The sequence below is a fragment of the Galeopterus variegatus genome, unplaced genomic scaffold (assembly GCF_000696425.1).
Source record: "Galeopterus variegatus unplaced genomic scaffold, G_variegatus-3.0.2 Scaffold3812, whole genome shotgun sequence".
In the NCBI taxonomy this organism is placed as follows: Eukaryota; Metazoa; Chordata; class Mammalia; order Dermoptera; family Cynocephalidae; genus Galeopterus; species Galeopterus variegatus.
In genome coordinates, this window is record NW_007729923.1 from 236,532 (window position 1) to 243,176 (window position 6,645).

The following is a 6,645-nucleotide window of genomic DNA, read 5'->3' on the forward strand; positions in this document are numbered from 1 at the left end:
AAAAAAAAATTATCTGGGGTAGAGACTAATATCCTGGGATGAGATTATCAGTAAAAGGCTCCTCTGATATATCTGTCCTCTTTATTAATGGTCTTGCTAGTTTATATTTATCTGTTTGGGACCAGAGATCAGTATGCAAAATGGTGTCTTCCTAGGTCATAAATAATTTAGAAGATTCTGAGGATATGTAAACAAAGGAATAATACTGTTACCAGTGAAAAATTCTTAGTCAATCTGTCATGCTTTAGAAAAAATGTAACATTATCAATGATTTATAATTCTATGGCTCCTATTCCATTCAGGCACCCATGCAATCTCAAATACGCCCCCAAATATTGTTATTTAAGTCAACAGAAAGAGAACTAATGAAATGTCCTTTTCCTTTACCTAGTAGGCAATTTACGTTCTCCTTGACACATGACAAGCCTACATCTTGGACCCATGTTTATTCTCTTACCTCTGGCAGTGATGATAAGGTCCCTTCCCTTTCCTGGCTTTATGCAGTTTAAGTTCCTTCAGCTCAGCAGGAACAACTGTTGTACCTGTTTCTAAAAGCTTTGGGGGAGAGATTTATCTACTGGGGCATTTACCCCTGGTAACTAGAAAAAAACAGCAATTCCATTTCCCCATGCCTTAATGAATGGAAACTTCCTCCTCTGATCTTTTCTCATTAGTTCTCCTTTGTGTTAGGAAACTCCAAGAGTCTTAGTAAAGTATGGGTCTCCTCCAATAAAATTGCTCAGAGTTAACAGGTTATATGAATACACATTCTTATGAAGAATTGCTTTAAAAAGAATTAAGGATTTCTTAAAAAATTTAACTTCCTTACCCTCTGAAAGGGTAATTGCATTTTTCAAGGCCTGTTCAGTTTCCTAAAGAAGACATAATTTTCATTGATTAACATTGTTGACTATGTAAAAAGCAATACTATGATAAATTTGTTTACTTTGCTGAAGTTACTCCTTTGCTGCAAGTTATAAATATAAACCACTACTCCACTTTTTAGCCCACACATACACAATTAGTTCCAGTAGCTCTGATGTAGATTTTTTCATAATGTAAGAATACCAATAATCTCCACATTTCAAAGAAAATTGTACAATCTTAATTCTTCCTTGTATGCATGCTTCTTGCCAGGTGAATTGGCAACTCTTCCCATCAAGAGGTGGAATTTCTTTCCCTTCCCTGAATTCCTTGTGACATCACTTGGCCAATATATTATAGCTGAAGGGATTGTGTGCCAGTTCTGAACCTAGTTTTCACTTAGGCTCTGTCTCAACACCTTAACCAGTCATTGTATTAACAAATTCAGACTAGCCTGCTGGAAGGTGAAAGACCACATGGAAGAAAGTGCAAATGTCTTAGCAATGTTGTTCTAGTTCAGCTAATTCCAGCCAACCAGCTGCTAACCCTGGATACACAAGTGAGCCAGGACTAGAAGAAGCACACGTTTGGTTCTAGTCCAAGTTGCCAAACCATGAAATTATGAGACTAAAAGATTCTGTTTTAAACCACTAATTTTGGTGTTGGTTTGTTTCATAGCAAAAGATAACTGGCAAGGTCTCTTAAATCAACCTTTCCACCTCCACTTTTCTTCCAATCCAGTCTACTATTCATAATACATCAGGAATGTGATTCTAAAAAGGTAATATCTTATTTAAATTTCTCCAATTTCTTCATTTACAGGTTAGATTAAACTTTAATATCTCATAGCATGACCTTCAAAGTTCTGCATATTTCGCCGTTATCCTTCATCTCATGGCTCTTATTCACAGTATCCCTTCTGCACATGTCTGCATTTGTTCCTATAATGCACCCAGATGTTTCAAACTCAGAGCATTTGCACAAATGACTTAACTTATACATTTTTCTGCTGATTTCTTCTCACTTTTCAAGTTTCAGCTTAAATGCTACTTCATCAAAGAAGTCTCCTCTGTACCTGCTCCTAAATAAATATCAAGGCTTATTAATTTTTTCTACTCATATTGCTGAATTGCTTTAGAAAAGATCATTCCATTTTGCTATCCTATCAATACTGTCAGAGTGTATATCTTCTTTATCACATTTAAATTATAATTTTTAAATAAAACTTAGCTTTTAATAAAATGCAATACTTTATTATAAATAAGTTAGAAACCACAGTTAAATATGATGTTAAAATAGAAAGCATTTGTTAAATTTGCATCCAAATGTAATCAGAGTTAAAGACCTAATTTCATTTTCTTTACAAATTGAGAGTCACAACCCATTAGTGAGTGGCAAAATCAGTTTCCAAAATATTTTTATTTCAATAGAATATGGGGGAAGAAAAGACTATAGAAGGTCAGAAGTATTACATGGAGTAAGTTTAAGTACATAACAGTTTTGTAACAATTTTTCTGTTATAAATATAGATATAAATATATAAATGTAGGTATGTGTGTTTTAAATTATGACATAAAATATATTCTTTATAGTGAATTATAGTCAACAAAGTATTTAATGATCTCACTTGCTCCTATTACCTCAATTTTCTGCTTTGGTAGTAAAACTCTATGATCGAGTTGTTTGTACTTGAAATTTCCAATTTTTCTTTGATCATCTTCTAAGCTACTTCAGGCAAGCTTTTGCCTCGATCACTCTATGCAAACATCTCTTATTAAGTACAGCAATGACATACAGACAGACATCTCCAATGGTCCATTTCTAGTTCTTATCTTACTTGACTGTTAGCAGAATTCGACGCAGTTAATAACTTCCTCTTCCTTGATGTATTTTATTCACTTGGCACAGACATCTCCAATGGTCCATTTCTAGTTCTTATCTTACTTGACTGTTAGCAGAATTCGACACAGTTAATAACTTCCTCTTCCTTGATGTATTTTATTCACTTGGTTTTCAGAATACTTGGTTTTCCTTCTGTTTCAATATTCAATCATTCTGAGTCATATTTTCTGATTTTTCCTGTTTTCTCCAAATTCATAATTTTGGAACGCCCCAAAACTCAGACACATGATTGTATCATCCAGTCTCATAGCTTTAATTACTTAATATGTGCTGATGATTCACACATATATCTTCATCCCAACCTTCACCCTGAGTATCTAACTCAAGTAACAGCCAACTAAATATTTTTATTGGATGTCAAACAATCCACGTAAACTTAAAATGTGCAGAACTAAACTTGTGTTATCTCCTCCCTGCATCCCTCTCTTCAGTATTCCCTGTCTCACCTAATGACAACTCCATCATTCCAGTTCGTCACCCTTGACTCCCCTCTTTCTTTCAAACTCTGTTGTCAAACTATATCTAGACTTAGACCACATTTCTCTACTCTCATCGCTACCATCCTGATCTGAACCACCATCACCGCTCACCAGGATTATTGCAATAGCCCCCCAAGGGCTCCAGCTTCCACTCCTGACTCCCTCAATGTCTTCTGAACACAAGGAACAAACAAGATTCTGTTAAACTCCAAATCAAATAATGTCTTCCCTCTGCTCCAAACTCCCCAATGGCTCCCTAATTCTCAGAGAAAATTATGAAAATCTAAATCTTACACTAGCCTTCATGGCTCTATGGGATCCATCTCTCTTTTGTATTACTGGACTCATCTTCTACTTTCCCCTACCTGTCCCTTACCCCATTTCAACCACAGTAGAATCCTTGATTTCTTAAATAGGCCAAATGATTGCCCCGTTAGAGCTTTTTCACTAGCTTTTACTGCTGCCTGAATTATTCTTTCTCCATATATCCATATGGCTAACTCCTCATTTTCCTTAAGTCTTTGTCTAAATGTGTCCCTCTAAATGATGTTCAACTTGATCAATCTATTTAAAATTATGATTCTCCTTCTCACACTGGATCATCTTATTCTACTACATTTTCCTTTCGATTTCCCACAGAACACATAGTTTAGTGTTATTATTAATCCTTTATTTTCTTGTTTATTTTTAATATGTGTTTTAAAAATATCTCCCCTAACTACACTGCAAGATATATAAAAGCAGGGAATATTTTCTGCATGAATAAAAAATGGGCTACATAATTATTTTCTTAGTGTCTTCACATCTTTTAAACTCAGCAAGATTTTAGGGTTAACTAAAGAAATATTTAAGAGAATCAAAACCTATTGATCATATTTTATGTTTAAAAACTTGTATGTTTGGTACTTTTTGTACTTGCATTATTTAAGAAAATTTGACCTGTTAGAATAGCAGGTCAACCTCGTATTTTAATTTTAAAAATATAACTGAACAATTAATTTAGACTTGCTTTCTTATTAACGTTTTTGAGGTAAAATTTTTAGTCAATAAAATTTACACATTTACACAGATATTGGCTTTACACAGATGTATAAATACTTATTTACACAGATGTAGCTTGTTAGTTTTAGCTGAAATCTTACCACATTAATTATTGTTTTGAAACATTTAAAAGGATTTAAGATTAGCCACATTTATAAATTTTTTACATTATAAGATTATTTTGAAAAGCTATGGATGCTTTGTTTATGAAGTCAAAAAGTTGAGGTAGTCAAAAACAAAATTGTGTCTATTTTATTTTAATGTAGTTTAAGGGGATTTAATTGTCAAGCTTATAAATCAGATCAAATATTTGTCAAATACCATAAAAAGTGAAAGATAAAATCTATTAGACTTATAAACACAGTACTAAGGTTTCTAAGCAGTAATTCAAAGATTAAAGAAGATTGGCATTTCTGAACAATTACCTCAAATAAATTTTAATCTATTTTTATAACTCAAGAAATGGTTACATAATTTTTCATGCAAATTTTTTATGACGGATGTTAAGAAGCTCATATTAATGTAGGATTTGAATTAAAGGAGTAAAAGGGGATAAAAAATAGAGCTAGGTCCCTAAGTTCTGGACTTGACCTGAAATTGGGAGTAGGGTCTTCCACTTCAGCACTCCTGAGTACAAGGATTTAGCAGCTGACTGAGGCTTTGTACTTTTGTCCTATATGACTGGTATTTCCATTCTTGACACCCCTGTCTTCCTGCACCTTCTAGCTGGCCTCCTATTTTTTATTATATTATACCCCTCACAATTGTCCTGTGTTCTTGCTTTTCTCTCCACAGGAGATGGACAAAAATCCTTTTGTAGAGACAATTTACTACTAGTATGGTTTGTGGGAGGAAAACAGAGAGACATTTATCCGAAAAAATAAAATGTCTATTAACTTTTTAAAATGGCAAGTATAAGTTCAAAAGTAGGAGAGACGAAAGGGAGGAACATTCCAGAGCAGAAAAATTAGAAAAAAGATGTTGAGGTGTGAAACTGGCACATTTCAACACACCATACCATTACATAACATGGAAGAATTTTTATAGTGATATTAATTTTTTTTAAATAACCAACTGCATCAAGGTATAATTTGTGGGGGGTTTTTTGAGGGGGAGGGGTGATCCCAAGCCTATATATTGTATCTACTTAAAGTTTAAGCTCCCAAGAGTATTTGCTCAGGAATCTTCAAAACAAAGTAAAAATTAACCCACAAAGGAATAGTAGCAGAGTGACACAAACATCACAAAGTCAGTGACTACATGTGCTGTATAAATCATCATCATATATTTGAAGACAACCCATGAAGGGGTAAAAGTTTCTGAGCTAAAGTTTAGAGTCATGCTTCTTGCTCAAGCCAAAACTACTTCACTGTTGTACATCTCATTAATCTTTTAAAAATGGGAAAGAAAACCAAACAGACAAACAAACAAACAACAACAACAACAAAAAATAACTGATACACCGGTATCACGACTACATAGAATGAAAGAGCAGTTAAGGGAAATATTTAGATGTGCAAGGTGTAAATGGTTTATAAGGTATTGTTTAGCCTAGTATCTTCTATTACTTTAGAGTAGATGAGTGAATGATACCACATTATTTGGAGTTATGAAGTGGAGAAATAGTTTTTTATAATCTGTAAATGATATAAAGATAGGTAATCTGCAACAGACTTCCTCTATCAGATCAACCAATAACTTTTAGAAATTGGAAATAGCTGCCAATCAGCAATATGAAAACAATATGAGTACAGTGGTTTTAGAAAGTGATTTTTTAGCATTATACTTACAGAGATGATGGGATTTCTTTGAGTAGAAGACGTGTATGAATGCTCATTAGCTCCCAGAGCCACTGAATATCTTTTGAGAACAGAGGGTTCTCATGATGGTATCTTTCATGTCTTTGTTCCTCAGACCGTATATTATTGGGTTGAAAAGTGAGCAGGGACGGCCAACCTCAGGGCAATGGCCTTGTCCAGTAGCGGTGGGAACGTGACAGAGAAGCACAGGCACATGAGTGTCCCACTAGCACAAACCAGCAAGAAGACAGTAATATGGTCCGTGCAAGTGGAGAATACCTTCTGATGGCTCTCCCCTGAGGGAATCCTCAGAATCAAGGTGATGATTCTCAAATAGGAAAGAGCGATGATGGAGACAGAGCTCAGGATGAAAGTAGCGTAGATCACATCTTCACCCAGAACCATGGGCGTGTCTGCAGAGGCCAAGCACAGCACAGGCTCACAGTCTCAGAAGAGGTGGTGGACTCATTAGGGCCACAGAAGGGAAGGGTAGAAAACTCCACAATCTCTGGCAGTAAGATAAGAAAGCCACAGATGGAAGAGCCAGTGGACAGCTGGAT

General features: G+C 34.8%; 1 pseudogene; it reads right to left on the reverse strand.

Moving 5' to 3' along the window:
• Nucleotides 1-6,122: 6,122 nt before the first annotated feature.
• Nucleotides 6,123-6,639, reverse strand: LOC103601623 (annotated as a pseudogene).
• Nucleotides 6,640-6,645: the final 6 nt, after the last annotated feature.